The sequence below is a fragment of the Nerophis ophidion genome, linkage group LG07, assembly GCF_033978795.1.
Source record: "Nerophis ophidion isolate RoL-2023_Sa linkage group LG07, RoL_Noph_v1.0, whole genome shotgun sequence".
Classification (NCBI taxonomy): domain Eukaryota; kingdom Metazoa; phylum Chordata; class Actinopteri; order Syngnathiformes; family Syngnathidae; genus Nerophis; species Nerophis ophidion.
The window spans coordinates 31,051,589-31,067,943 of record NC_084617.1 but is presented as its reverse complement, the minus strand read 5'-3'; positions in this window follow the sequence as shown (position 1 = coordinate 31,067,943).

Sequence of the window (16,355 nt, the reverse complement as noted above, 5' to 3'; positions counted from 1 at the left end):
CAGGACACCCCTACTTATAAAGAGTGATTAAAGATATTTACTGACGTTGTGATTGATCACCGAGTTCTGGTATCATTTCCCATGTAGTATTGAAGGTGACATCCTTTGGAGTGGTTTGGAAAACATGCTGTTGGTGTGGACATGGTGTGATACGGACACTGTGTCTGATATCCGACGATAGCACATCTTTTCTACAATGCATTTGCGATACGTCCAGGGTTGACACAGTCCCCTCCCCCACTACTACTGCAGTAGTACTTAGTACTAGAATAGTACTTTAGCATATGGGCCTTGGAGCAAGACAGCGATGCTAAGCTAGCTAGCGGTTGTTGGCATCTTTTTCTACCACTTCTTTTGGCACATGGTGGATACAGGGTACACGAGAGCGGACGATACTCTTTATCGATCTTCTGCTGTTTCCCCTCTCGTTCACGTGGACAAGGTTCACGTCTGGACATTTGCAAATGGACACAGGGTATATATATTTGAACAATGCATGTGACAGAGTCCCAGCTGATGTTGTTGACCAGGGTCGCCTTTATTTGTTGGAACGATCCGGGATAGGAGTTTGGGTTTTAGAAGCAACGATCTTAGAGGGGAACTGCACCTTTGGGGGAATTTTACCTATCATTCACAATCGTTATTTGGGACAAAACCTTTTTTTGCGTATTCTAAATCATAATTAAACGCTAGCAAAAGTCAGCAAAAAATTTTATTATTTTGAGTCGCTCTTTTCCGCCTATAAAGCGCTTAAAATCATCCAAAAACCTCCATCAAGTTTTTAATACACACTGTAAGTATATATGTAGTATCTAGTCACATTCATACTAATATGTAATATTTATGTAAGACAAGAAAACATAAGTTTTTCCTTTGTTATTCTAAATTGCAAATAAACGCTAGTAAGAGTCAGCCAACAATCAAATTTTTTGGAGTTGCTCTTTTGTTTTTTTATAGCGCTTAAAAACATCCAAACACCTCCATCAATGTTTTATATACACACTGTAAGTATAGATGTTGTATCTAGTAACAGTCATAATAACATGTACTCCTTATGTTAGACGAGAACACATACGTTTTTAATTTTTTAATTCTAAATTGTTAAACAATGCTAGCAACTATTTGAAGTTGCTTGAAAAAATCCAAAAACATCCATCAGTGTTTTATATATACACGGTAAATAAAGATGTAGTATCTAGTAAAATTTATAATAACATGTAATATTGATGCAAGACAAGAATGCATAGTTTTTCCTTTTTATTCTAAATCGCAAAATAATCACTAGCAATTGAACTATTTGGAGATGCTCCTTTCCACCTATAAAGTGCTTAAAAACCTAAAAAAAAAACCATCAAGGTTTGTATACACGCTGTAAGTATATATGTAGTATCTAGTAACATTCATAATAACATGTAATATTAAAAGCCGCAAAAAATGGATGGATGGATTTATGTAAGACATGAACATAAATTTTTTTTTTATTCTAAATCATTAATAAATGCTAGCAAGAGTCAGCCAACAATGAGTCGTTCTTATGCGCCTATAAAGTGTTTAAAAACCTCCATCAATATTTTATAAACACGTTGTAAGTATATATGTAGTATCTAGTAACAGTCATAATGCCATGTAATATTTATGTAAGACAAGAACACATTTTTTTCCTTCTTTTATTCTAAATCGGAAATAAAGGCTAGCAAGTGTCAGCCAATAATGGACGTATTTGGAGTTGCTCTATTCCTCCTACAAAACGCTTAAAAAGCATCCAAAAACCTCTATCAAGGTTTTATATACATGCTGTAAGTGTAGATGTAGTATCTAGTAACATTCATAATAACATGTAATATTTACATATTTTGTCATTTTAAGTATGCACAGACGCACCACAACGTTTTCTTTCCCTTCAACAACAAAAAGACTACTAATCATGTCAGACTTGATGAGAGACACCAAAGACTACTTTGGGATAAAATATGATCCAGAAACTTCTATTTTTAAGCCTGAATATAAGGAAGACGATCTACAAGTTTTAGAATCTGTGTGCTAAACAGATGCAGCTTTAGTCGAACACTAAGCATCATGTGCTAATCAAGATATACAAACAAAAAACTATCACTTACTGTACAATGTCTGCTCTCACTGTGATAAAGACTGATGGCATGCTTGTATCTTCTTCTTTACATCAACAATTCATCATAATCCTCACAAAAGGTGAAAAAATGAGCGTCTTTCTGTGTCTTTCTCGCCATCTCCAGGTCTAAATTGGCTGTCAAAGTTGACCAACTTGTTAGTTTGTGTCCACAACCTTCTACTATCTATGTGAGAGGCATGATTTATAAACCCCGTTTCCATATGAGTTGGGAAATTGTGTTAGATGTAAATATAAACGGAATACAATGATTTGCAAATCCTTTTCAACCCGTATTCAATTGAATGCACTACAAAGACAAAATATTTGATGTTCAAACTCATAAACTTTTTTTTTGTTGCAAATAATAATTAACTTACAATTTCATGGCTGCAACACGTGCCAAAGTAGTTGGGAAAGGGCATGTTCACCACTGTGTTACATCACCTTTTCTTTTAACAACACTCAATAAACGTTTGGGAACTGAGGAAACTAATTGTTGAAGCTTTGAAAATTGAATTTTTTACCATTCTTCTTTTATGTACAGCTTGAGTCGTTCAACAGTCCGGGGTCTCCGCTGTCGTATTTTACGTGTCATAATGCGCCACATATTTTCGATGGGAGACATGTCTGGACTGCAGGCGGGCCAGGAAAGTACCCGCACTCTTTTACTACGAAGCCACGCTGTTGTAACACATGGCTTGGCATTGTTTTGTTGAAATAAGCAGGGGCGTCCATGATAACGTTGCTTGGTTGACAATATATGTTGTTCCAAAAGCTGTATGTACCTTTCAGCATTAATGGTGCCTTCACAGATGTGTAAGTTATCCATGCCTTGGGCACTAATACACCCCATACCATCACAGATGCTGGCTTTTGAACTTTGCGCCTATAACAATCCGGATGGATATTATCCTCTTTGTTCTGGAGGACACCACGTCTACAGTTTCCAAATACAATTTGAAATGTGGACTCGTCAGACCACAGAACACTTTACCACTTTGCATTAGTCCCTCTTAGATGATCTCGGGCCCAGCGAAGCCGGCGGTGTTCCTTGGTGTTGTTGATAAATGGCTTTCACTTTGCATAGTAGAGTTTTAACTTACACTTACAGATGTAGCGACCAACTGTAGTTACTGACAGTGGTTTTATGAGGTGTTCCTGAGCCCATGTGGTGATATCCTTTACACACTGATGTCGGTTTTTTATGTAGTACCGCCTGAGGGATCAAAGGTCCGTAATATCATCCCTTACCTGCAGTGATTTCTCCAGATTCTCTGAACCTTTTGATGATTTTACAGACCGTAAATCGCAAAATCCCTAAATTCCTTGCAATAGCTCGTTTAGAAATGTTGTTCTAAAACTGTTCGACAATTTGCTTGGAAATTGGTGACCCTCGACCCATCCTTATTTGTGAAAGATTGAGCATTTTTTGGGAAGCTGCGTTTATACCCAATCATGGCACCCACCTGTTCCCAATTAGCCTGCACACCTGTGGGATGTTCCAAATAAGTGTTTGTTGAGCATTTCTCAACTTTATCAGTATTTATTGCCACCTTTCCCAACTTCTTTGTCACGTGTTGCTAGCATCAAATTCTAAAGTTAATGATTATTTGCACAAAAAAATGATTTGTTAGTTTTAACTTCAAATATGTTGTCTTTGTAGCATATTCAAGTGAATATGGGTTGAAAATGATTTGCAAATCATTGTATTCTGTTTGTATTTACATCTAACACAATTTCCCAACTCATATGGAAACAGGGTTTGTATAATCTATAATTAAAATCAATAGGGCAATATGGTAACATAAGCTAGTTAGCTCTCTGCAGTCTGTGTTAGCACTCATAATAGCAATTTTGCTAACACTTGTTAATATTCGACATGCAAATGTAGTATTGTTGGTGCTTTTTGGATGCTTTTTTATGGGCGCAATAGAGTACCTGCATCATCTGTATTGTTAGCCACCTCTTACTTGCAGAATTTTACGACTTAGAATGCATGAAAAGAAAAAAACATAAGGATTGTGAATAAAAAAATTAAAGTGCGGTCCCCCTTTAAAAGAGCGTTTGGCCCACTCAGTGCCTCGTGATGTTCCGCAGATAAACCGCTGATTTGTCCACGCAGGCTTTTCACTTCCGTGCATCAGTGTTGCACTTAGAGTTTACATTTTGATGGGTAAAAGTAAAAAAATAAATAAATAAATAAAAAATAAAAGGTTATTTTGAGGACGGACGGCCCTCCAATCAAAGAGTCTTTGGAGTCGAAGTGAGCATTCATATGAAATATTTATTTGTTATAGCCAGTTTTGTATTTGCATTATTTATCCTTCATGTATTTATATTGAAGACAAAAACTGTACTTTTCTAGCATTGACCTGTCGTGAGAGAGAAAAAAAACAACATTGTGTTTCTTCTTGTCGACTGTACTGAAGTTACATTTGAGTTCTTGTACTTTGATAGGAAAAAGTAGTTTTGACCTTCCTGCAACGACCTCGTACTGTACATAAATGCCCCGACACGTACAGGAACATGCGGGGAAATGATCAACCAACATGGAAACAAATGGAAAAGTTTTTTAACGACGTCTTTCTTTGCCCTTTGGCAACTTTTGATTGGAGTGTTTGGAGTAAAATGTGACTTTGTTTGCGCCAGGTTGACTGTTTTAAGGTACTAAGCAATGAATAAAAGAGCAACATTCCCGAACTCAGCAAGTTGTGTCAACAGTCTGTGCAAACACTCGCAACCTGCCCACTCGCCTACTAGAATACTGACAAAACGTGTTTTAACTTCCGCAAAAGTAACCAACCTGTGCAACTTATTGAATAGTTGAGTGCAACTTCTTCAAAAAAATCAGACTTTACATAGAAAAACTACCAGATAAAACCATAAATCAACTATTTATCAATCAAACCACACCTACTTCCTGTTCCTGTTTACAGCACTAAGCTTTCTGGGTAATGTAGTATATAAACACATACTTCCTTGTTGACATGCATTTATATATTTAACATGCATTTGTCCAGCGTAAGACCATTAAGAACATATATTCATTTGCAATGCTGACCTATAGCAAATATTAGAGATGTTGAAGTGTGATGATAATATCTCGTTTGCCAACAAAAATGAGCGCTATTGATCACTCTCATCAGTTGACAATGTTGTTAACTTGCGGGGTAAATGTGTTGCAACATAGAATAATCTTTGAGACTTTTGAAGTGTAAAACATACACAGAGAATGTCTGCAACTTGTGGACGACAATAAGGACGTCGTTGTCTACAGCGCGAAGCCTTCTGGGTAATGTAGTATATAAACACATAGTTCGTAGTTGACATGCATTTGTATATTTAACATTTATTTATCCAAGGTAAGACCATTAAGAATATATTTTCATTTCCAATGCTGACCTAGTAAATGTTAGAGATGTTGAAGTGTGATGATACTCTCTCGTTTACCAACAAAAATAAGTACTATAGTTCGCTATCAACAGTTGACAATGTTTTAACGTGTGGAGTAAATTTGTTGGAACATAAATGAGTGTTTGAGACTTTTCAAGTGTAAAACAAACAAAGAGAATGCGTGCAACCTTTGGACGACAATAAGGAAGTCTTTGTCTACAGCGCTAAGCATTCTGGGTAATGTTGTGTATATAAACACATACTTATTTGACATGCATGTATATATTTATTTAATATTTATTTATCCAGGTTGAGACCATTAAGAACATATTTTCATTTGCAATGCTAACGTAGGGAATAAGCGGTAGAAAATGGATGGATGCTAACCTATCAAATGTTAGAGATGTTGAAGTGTGATGATAATATCTCGTGTACCAACAAAAATCAACAGTTGACAATGTTGTTAACATGCGGGGTAAATGTGTTGGAACATAAATTAATATTTAGGACTTTTCAAGTGTAAAACATACAAAAAGAATGTCTGCAACTTATGAATAACGCTAAGGAAGTTTTTGTCTACGCCCCCCATCCCTAAGCCTTCTGGGTAATGTAGTATATAAGCGCTTCCTAGTTGACATGTAGTTATTAGGACAATGAGGAAGTCATTGTGTTTATTTTTGTAATTATAATTATTGATGGGCTTCACGGTGGCAGAGGGGTTAGTGTGTCTGCCTCACAATACGAAGGTCTTGCAGTCCTGGGTTCAATCCCAGGCTCGGGATCTTTCTGTGTGGAGTTTCCATGTTCTCCCCGTGGATGCGTGGGTTCTCTCCGGGTATTCCGGCTTCCTCCCACTTCCAAAGACATGCACCTGGGGATAGGTTGATTGGCAACACTAAATTGGCCCTAGTGTGTGAATGTGAGTGTGAATGTTGTCTGTCTATCTGTGTTGGCCCTGCGATGAGGTGGCGACTTGTCCAGGGTGTACACCGCCTTCCGCCCGATTGTAGCTGAGATAGGCGCCAGCGCCCCCCGCGACCCTAGAAGGAAATAAGCGGTAGAAAATGGATAGATGGTTGGATAATCATTGATCACTATTAGTAGTTGTAGTGAATTAAAACAGTACAGTAATTTGATCTGAATATACTGCCATGTAGAGTTTACTTTTTAAAAATGCGTGCTATAAAACAAATGAAGCTGAGGAGCTGATCATATGTATTTATTTTTACCCTACCTCCCACACCCTAATGTGCCCGCCCCCCTCTAAGGCATTTTTTTTTGTCAGCACCCCCCCCTCCCCTCCCCCCACCGCCCTCCCCAACATACCCTGAAAAAGACACTTTATTTAGTACCCTGAATTTAGATATTGTTTAGGAGCTGATCGTATTTATTTATTTTTACACTGCCTGTCTGTGGCACCTATCGTGCCCCCCCCCCCCCCCCCCCCCCCCGGCAACTTTTTTTGTCACGAGCACACATTAGAGAAGTGCTTTTATGTCCCTGTAATTAAACAACGATAAAAGTTAAAGATAATAATACACCCCCTGACTCTGACTCTCACACCCCTCCCCCATCGCCTTAAGGTGACGCCCCCTTAGTAGCAGCCCCCCCCCCCCCCCCCCTCCTTTAAGTTGTTTTTTCACAAAGGTGGAATATTATTGACCAGCAGATGTATTTATTAAACTATAAACTCAATAATGAGCCGCCCCCCCAAAAAAAGCCGCCCGCCCCTCCCTGGAATGAGGGGGGGGGGGGGGGGGGTCACCTTACCATCTGAGAAGTGGTGGACAAAACAAAGAAGGTGAAACAATAAAGTGTGATTTTATTACACGAGTATTTAACACGCATGGATCGAAGTAAGAGAAAGTCTCCAGCTTTCACTTTCACTTTCTGCGAGAGGCGCCTGTGGCGACATAAATCTGCGGCCATAAATAATTGCCACACTTCCTCCGACATCGGACTTGTGCTCGCAGACAATAAAAGCTGCAACGAGCAGAGATTACGTGGAATTTATGGCCTCGTAAAAAAAAGGACACGAGGGTTCGTGCGAGGAGGGGAAAAAGTCCGCCGGAGTCCGATTGTGGGCCAAAACACACCAAATTAAAGGGTTTTTTTTTTTTAACTCAAATATCACTCGTTCTTATTTTACACACAATGAGATAGTTTTATTAAGCAACTTCCCCAGAAAAGTCCAAGTTTTATTTTTAGTCCAAAAATAAGGCAATTTAATCCAACTCAAATATCAAAAGTAAACATTAAGATTTTAAGTTTAAAATTATTTGGGAATCCAAATAAGACGATTTTTGGCTGATAATAATAATAATAATTATCATTATTAATTGGTTGAAAATGTTAAAATGTTTTTATTAAGAATTGTGTGCTTAAGTGTGTACGTGTGCTCTTTCTTTGAGGCTTTTATTATTGTTCATGTAGACAAAATAATAATAATAGCACGTTTTGCAGAAAAGTCACTAAAAGAGGCAAATAAAAGCCAAATAAAAAGCATGTTAACCCTTTGTTGAACTGTTAGCACTAGAACAGGGGTAGGGAACCTATGGCTCTAGAGCCAGATGTGGCTCTTTTGACGACTGCATCTGGCTCTCAGATAAATCTTAGCTGATATCGCTTAACACGATAAGTAATGAATAATTCCGCTGGTAATCGCAGTGTTAAAAATAACGTTCAAATTATGAAAAATTCTCATGCATTTTAATTCAACGATCCATTTTCTATCGCACCTGTTCAAGAAAGTATTATATTTATTATTGGTTAGCTTTAGAATAACAATGTTATTAAAAAGAATAAGAGACTTATTATACTCTAAAAATGTTGGTCTTAAAAATGCACGTTGTAAGTGTTAAAAAAATATTATATGGCTCTCATGGAAATATATTTTGAAATATTTGGCTTTCATGGCTCTCTCAGCCAAAAAGGTTCCCGACCCCTGCACTTGTGGGTTAATCAATCAATCAATGTTTACTTATATAGCCCTAAATCACTAGTGTCTCAAAGGGCTGCACAAACCACCACGACATCCTCGGTAGGCCCACATAAGGGCAAGGAAAACTCACACCCAGTGGGACATCGGTGACAATGATGACTATGAGAACCTTAGAGAGGAGGAAAGCAATGGATGTCGAGCGGTCTAAGATGATACTGTGAAAGTTCAATCCACAATGGATCCAACATAGTCGCGAGGAGTCCAGTCCCAAAGCGGATCCAACACAGCAGCGAGAGTCCCGTTCACAGCGGAGCCAGCAGGAAACCATCCCAAGCGGAGGGCGGATCAGCATCGCAGAGATGGCCCCAGCCGATACACAGGCAAGCAGTACTTGGCCACCGGATCGGACATGGAAGAAAAAGAAAAGAAACGGCGGATCAACTGGTCTAAAGAGGGAGTCTATTTAAAGGCTAGAGTATACAAATGAGTTTTAAGGTGAGACTTAAATGCTTCTACTGAGGTGGCATCTCGAACTGTTACCGGGAGGGCATTCCAGAGTACTGGAGCCCGAACGGAAAACGCTCTATAGCCCGCAGACTTTTTTTGGGCTTTGGGAATCACTAACAAGCCGGAGTCCTTTGAACGCAGATTTCTTGCCGGGACATATGGTACAATACAATCGGCAAGATAGGATGGAGCTAGACCGTGTAGTATTTTATACGTAAGTAGTAAAACCTTAAAGTCACATCTTAAGTGCACAGGAAGCCAGTGCAGGTGAGCCAGTACAGGCGTAATGTGATCAAAACTTTCTTGTTCTTGTCAAAAGTCTAGCAGCCGCATTTTGTACCAACTGTAATCTTTTAATGCTAGACATGGGGAGACCCGAAAATAATACGTTACAGTAATCGAGGCCGAGACGTAACAAACGCATGGATAATGATCTCAGCGTCTTTAGTGGACAGAATGGAGCGAATTTTAGCGATATTACGGAGATGAAAGAAGGCCGTTTTAGTAACGCTTTTAATGTGTGCCTCAAAGGAGAGAGTTGGGTCGAAGATAATACCCAGATTCTTTACCGTGTCGCCTTGTTTAATTGTTTGGTTGTCAAATGTTAGAGTTGTATTATTAAATAGAGTTCGGTGTCTAGCAGACCGATAATCAGCATTTCCGTTTTTTTGGCGTTCAGTTGTAAAAGTTAGCGGACATCCATTGTTTAATTTCATTAAGACACGCCTCCAGCTGACTACAATCCGGCGTGTTGGTCAGCTTTAGGGGCATGTAGAGTTGGGTGTCATCAGCATAACAGTGAAAGCTAATACCGTATTTGCGTATGATGTCACCTAGCGGCAGCATGTAGATGCTGAAGAGTGCAGGGCCAGGACCGAACCCTGGGGAACTCCACACGTTACCTTAACGTAGTCCGAGGTCACATTGTTATGGGAGACACACTGCATCCTATCAGTAAGATAAGAGTTAAACCAAGACAGGGCAAAGTCTGACATACCAATTCGTGTTTTGATACGTTCTAATTAAATATTATGATTCGACGGTATCGAAAGCAGCGCTAAGATCGAGGAGCAGCAACATAGATGACGCATCAGAATCATCGTTAGCAATAGATCATTAGTCATTTTTGCGAGGGCTGTCTCCGTGGAGTGATTTGCCCTGAAACCGGATTGAAAGGTTTCACATAGATTGTTAGACGCTAAGTGTTCATTTAACTGCTCCGCAACAATTTTTTCAAGGATTTTTGAAATAAAGGAAGGTGAGACACGGTCGGTAGTTTACCATGAGGTCAGGATCGAGGTTAGGTCTTTTAAGAGAGGATGAATAACGCTTTTTTTGAATGCTAGGGGAACAGTGCCCGAGGAGAGTGATAAGTTTATAATATTTAGCACTGATGGACCTAATAATACAAACAGCTCCTTGATCAGTTTCCAGGAAGAGGGTCAAGTAAACATGTTGTCTGTTTTATTCCATTTACACGTTGTAACAATTCCTCTAATGTTATTTCCTCAAAAACGAGAAAAACTATTTTGGAGGGCAGTATCCGCCGTATATACCATCGTATCAGTGTTAATAGAACCCCGTTGTAGCTGGGACGCATGTCTTTAATCTCCTTTTCTAATGACTTCAATTTTCTTACTAAAGAATAGCATAAAGTCATCAGCTGAGTGGGTTGAGCTACTGGAAGGAGTCCCTTGTTGGGTTAGCGATGCTACCGTACTAAACAAAAATTTAGGATCGTTTTTATTACGGTGGATGAGATTTGAGTAATATTTAGCTTTAGCTAAGGTAAGCATGCGTTTATAAGTTATTAAACCATCACTCCATGCTTGATGGTGCACCTCAAGTTTAGTCGTGCGCCATTTGCGTTCCAGCTTTCTACATAATAATTTCTGAGCTCTAGTTTCTCCTGTAAACCATGGGGTGCGCTTTTTTGGAGCCTTTTTTAACTTTAGCGGTGCTATGTTATCAATGGTTTCGCGCAGGGCGTCGTTAAAGTTGTTAGTGAGGTTATCAATAGAGCCCACATACTTTGGGAATGGTGCCATTACCGAGGGCAGTAGGTCAGCAAGAGTTGTCGTTGTGGCTGTATTAATGTTGCGGCTGCTATAGCAGTTATTATTATTATTAGTTTGACGAACATGCGTCTGAACCTCGAATTTTATAAGGTAATGATCGGACAATACTTTATAAGGTAATGATCGGACAATACTTTAATACTTTAGTATACGGGAGTATCGTAACTTTGGAAACGGTGATACCCCTGACAAGCACTAGGTCTATCGTATTACCGTTGCGATGCGTGGGTTCATTTATTATTTGTGTGAGACCACAGCAATCAATTACAGTCTGGAGCGCTACGCACGGTGGGTCCGATGGGGTATTCATATGGATATTAAAGTCCCCCATTATGATTATATTATCGCCGTGTGTCACTAGATCAGCAACGAACTCTGAGAATTCATTGATAAAGTCCGAATAGGGCCCGGGGGGGCGGTAGATAACAACCAGGTGTAGAGGCAGCGGTGTGACAGCCCTCATACTAAGCACCTCAAACGATTTATATTTATTATTTATGTTAGGACTAAGGTTAAAGTTTTCGTTGTATATTAGTGCGACCCCCCCACCTCTTTTAAGCGGACGGGCAATATGCGCATGTGTAAAGTTAGGAGGACATGCCTCATTTAGCGCAAAAAAGTCGTTTGGTTTAAGCCAGGTTTCGCTGAGACCGATGACGTTAAGATTGTTGTCTCTGATGATATCATTAACTAATAACGTTTTGGGAGACAATGATCTTATGTTCAAAAAACCTATATTATAGGTAGTGGGCTGTTTCAGGGAATTTTTGATCAAATTATCCGTAGTAGCAATATTAATAATGTTGTTTTTATTATGCCCAGTGCATTTAGTATAGTTACGACCATATCTCGGAATTGATACGACAGGAATTTTCCGGTTGTTTGATTGTTGCTTTGATAAACTGCACGCATCATAGTTAGCCACCTCAGTAACGGGGATTTTCCGATTGTTTGTTTGTTGCTTTGATAAACTGCACGCATCAGAGTTAGCCACCTCGGTAGAAAACATGTCCAACTCTGAAACACTCAAAGCAGAAAAAACGTGTTCTAATTTAACTGACTCCTTACCCAGACCAGTAGTCTCGCATCCTTTATTTAAATGCGGCTGCATGATGGAGGGAAGTGGTGTTCTGTGGGGATTAGCCTTCTGCTTTGTTTTTAGCCCCGCTCGACATCCGCGTTTCCGATCACACCGCTGGCGTCTTGCTCCGTAGACGGCCCCCGCTGCTACTAGACTCCCCTGCTTCACAGGCCGCTGGATGTAGCCGCCGACGTATTCCCATGCTAGTTAGCATGTCTAGCACGCAAGCGTCTATCAGTCCAAAACGGCCCGATATGTCCACATCCAGGTTAGAGTTAAAAGTTTTGTGCGACTTTAGAATCAATTTTTGGAATAAAATGTATTAATAAAGTGGTTAAGTATTCAACGTAATGCTGTGTTTAAACACACAAAAATATACAAATATGAACGATTTTAAACAAATAAAAACACTACAATCATATCTGTTAGCACTAGTGAGTTACAGTGAGATGTCACATGTCATGGATTAAGTTTGGTGCGACTTTAAAAGCACTTTTTGGAATAAACTTAAGTTGTGTTGAATACACAACTTAATGCTGTGGCTAAATACACCAAAAATTACAAAAATTTATGATTTTCAGCACATAAAAAACACTAAAATCATATCTGTTAGCACTAGTGAGTTACAGTGAGATGTCACATGTCAGTGTAAACGTGTTGTGCGAATTTAAAAGGACGTTTTGGAATACAATTAAGTTGGGTTGAATACACAACTTAATGCTGTGGTTGAATACAAAAATAATTACAAATATGAATGATTTTAAGAAAATAAAAAAGACTACAATCATAACTGTTAGCACTAGTGAGTTACAGTGAGATGTCACATGTCAGTGTCAAAGTTTGGTGAGACTTCAGAATCACTTTTTGGAATAAAATGTATTTATAATGGGGTTAAGTACTCAACTTAATGATGTGATTAAACACACAAAAAATGTTCAAATATGAAGGATTTTGAGCAAATAAAAACACTACAATAATATCTGTTAGCACTAGTAAGTTACAGTGAGATGTCACTGATTAACTTTTGTGCGACTTTAGAAGCACTTTTTGGAATAAACTTAAGTTGTGTTGAATACACAACTTAATGATGGTGTTAAATACACAAACAACTACAAGTATAAATGATTTTAAGCACATAATAAACACTACAGTTATACATGTCAGCACTAGTGGGTTACAATGAGATGTCACATGTCAGTGTTAAAGTTTTGTGCGAATTTAAAAGGACATTTTGGAATACAATAAAGTTTTGTTAAATACACAACTTAATGATACTGTTAAACACACAAAAATTTACAAGTATGAATTATTTTAAACAAATAAAAACATTACAATCATATATGTTAGCACAAGTTAGTTACAGTGAGATGACGCATGCCAGCGTCAAAGTGTTGTGCGAATTTAAAAGGACGTTTTGGAATACAATTAAGTTGTGTTGAGTACACAACTTAATGCTGTGGTTAAATAGACAAAAACATACAAATTATGAATGATTTCAAGCAAATACAAATATTACAATCATATATGTTAGCACTAGTGAGTTACGGTGAGATGACGCATGTCAGTGATTAAGTTTTCTGCAACTTTAGTAGCACTTTTTGGAATAAACTTAAGTTGTGTTAAATACACAACATGCACAAAAACGTACAAATTTGAACGATATTAAGCAAATAAAAACTACTGCAATCATATGTAAAATGAAGTTGTGAGCTTTTAAAGGTTGTACATTCTTACAAACTAAAGTTCTTTAGCTCCTCTTTAAAACAAAACAACAACAACAAAACAAGCGGCGAGGCCAAAATCGTCCCATGTTGTACTTTAGACACCCATGAAGTCTTATTTTTATACACATAGTTTTGTTAAAAAAAACAATAATTATAATGATAATCTGAAAATGGATTTAATTTAAAAAAAAAATTAATTTCCTTTAAAAAAAGTTTTTAAAAACTTTTGTTAACAATTTTCTATTGTTAACAAAAGTTTTTAAATCTTATATTCAATAAATGTGTCCAAAGTAAAACATAATTATAGTAACAAACCGTGTGTGTGTGTGTGGGTGTGTGTGTGTGTGTGTGTGTCTGTCTCTGTGTGTGTGTGTGTGCGTGTGCGTGCATGCGTGTGTGTACGTGCGTGTGTGTTTGCGTGTGCGCGTGTGTGTGTGTGTGTGTCTGTCTCTCTGCGTGTGTTTGTGCGTGTGTGCATGCGCGTGTGTGTGTGCGTACGTGCACGTGTGTGTGCGTGCATGCGTCTGTGTTTGCGTGTGTGCGTGCATGTGTGTGGGTGTGCTTGTGTGCGTGTGCTTGTGTGCGTGCGTGTGCGTGTGTGTGTGTGTGTGTGAGCGTGTGTGTGTGTGTGTGTGTGTGTGTGTGTGTGTGTGTGTATGTGTGCGTGTGTGTGTGTGTGTGTGTGTGTGTGTTGAAAGCAGCCCACGAGGTTGAATGGCCTGAACTCCCACGCACATTTCTGCCTTCTCTCTTGTTTCCCACGCAGATAAACCACTGAAGACAAGTCACCAACTAAGTCGTCTTCTTCTTCTGCATGTCGACAAGATGTTTCACTTCACTTTCACTTCTCTCCTCTTGTTCCACCACACAACTACGTCATCAAACGTTAGCCAGGCCCACTGAGAAGTTGCTATTTTTTATTTAGAAGCAGAAGTTGTTATTTTATTTAGGAGGAGAGGAGCTGTCACGTGAAGATTGATCACCACACTTTTTGTTTTTTTTACCCAGCATTCCTCGGGCGCTCTCAAAATAACCTTAGCAAGTTTTTCACGACCCGCCCCCCATTAAAAATAAAAAAAGGATGACCGTTTTCCTTCTAATTGCACCACGTGACTTCCACGTTATCTACGGTGTTTATGCTGATGTGCTATTTTATTTATATTACAATCTTTTTTGTTTTATTATTATCATATATTTTTTATAGCTACAGTATATATGCATAACTGCTCAAACCTCAGTTGTATCATTATTTGTATCATTATTATTAATATAATTACATTACAAACAATAATAGTTGTTGTTACAATAAATCCACAATTATTCATCTTAGCTGCTGCAAAACAATTAGCCCTTTATGTTAAAAGTATTTATTTGTCTTACTGCATACTCTTAAACTTTCAGTTGACTACTATTTATTTTAAACATCTTTATTTCATGCATTTTTTTAAAGATTTTTGTAAGTGTTGTTTTTGTTATTCATGTATATACTATAGTATATTTATATGTATATATATCCATCCATCCATCCATTTTCTACCTATCTCAACTACAATCGGGCAGAAGGCGGAGTACACCCTGGACAAGTCGCCACCTCATTGCAGATGTGTGTGTGTGTGTGTGTGTATATATATATATATATATATATATATATATATATATATATATATATATATATATATATATATATATATATATATCCATCCATCCATCCATTTCTACCGCTTATTCCTTTTGGGGTCGCGGGGAAGGCGGCGTACACCCTGGACAAGTCGCCACCTCATCGTAGATGTGTGTGTCTATATATATATATATATATATATATGTCTTGATTGGATTATCCAGAGAATAGTGCTCGATACCGTGGTAGAGCGCAATATGTAGGTGTGGGAAAAAATCACAAGACTACTTCATCTCTACAGAACTGTTTCATGAGGGGTTCCCTCAATCATCAGGAATCATCTCCTAACCCTAACCCTAACCTTGCGCCTATCTCAGCTACAATCGGGCGGAAGGCGGGGACCACCCTGGACAAGTCGCCAACTCATCGCAGGGCCAACACAGATAGACAGACAACACATATATATATATATACATATATATATATATATATATATATATATATATATATATATATATATATATATATACATAAATATATATATATATATATATATATATATATATATATATGTATGTATAAATGTACATATGTATAAATAAGTAAGTAAAGACAATCAAAACATAATTTTTTATCAAAAGATATAGGCTATTTTCTTTTTTTAAATGTTGTATTCAATTGTTAATGAGGCATTTATTTTTTATACATACCATTTTTTTTAATCTGAAATATTCTGAATGATTAATTAAAAAACAAATAATTGTGTTATTTTTAAGTTAGGAAATCAATATAAATTACACAAAATTATTTTGAGTGATGATTCACTTTTTTCTCACGGTTAGACAATAAAATGCAGGAAGTGAATACGTTTTAAATGAACATATG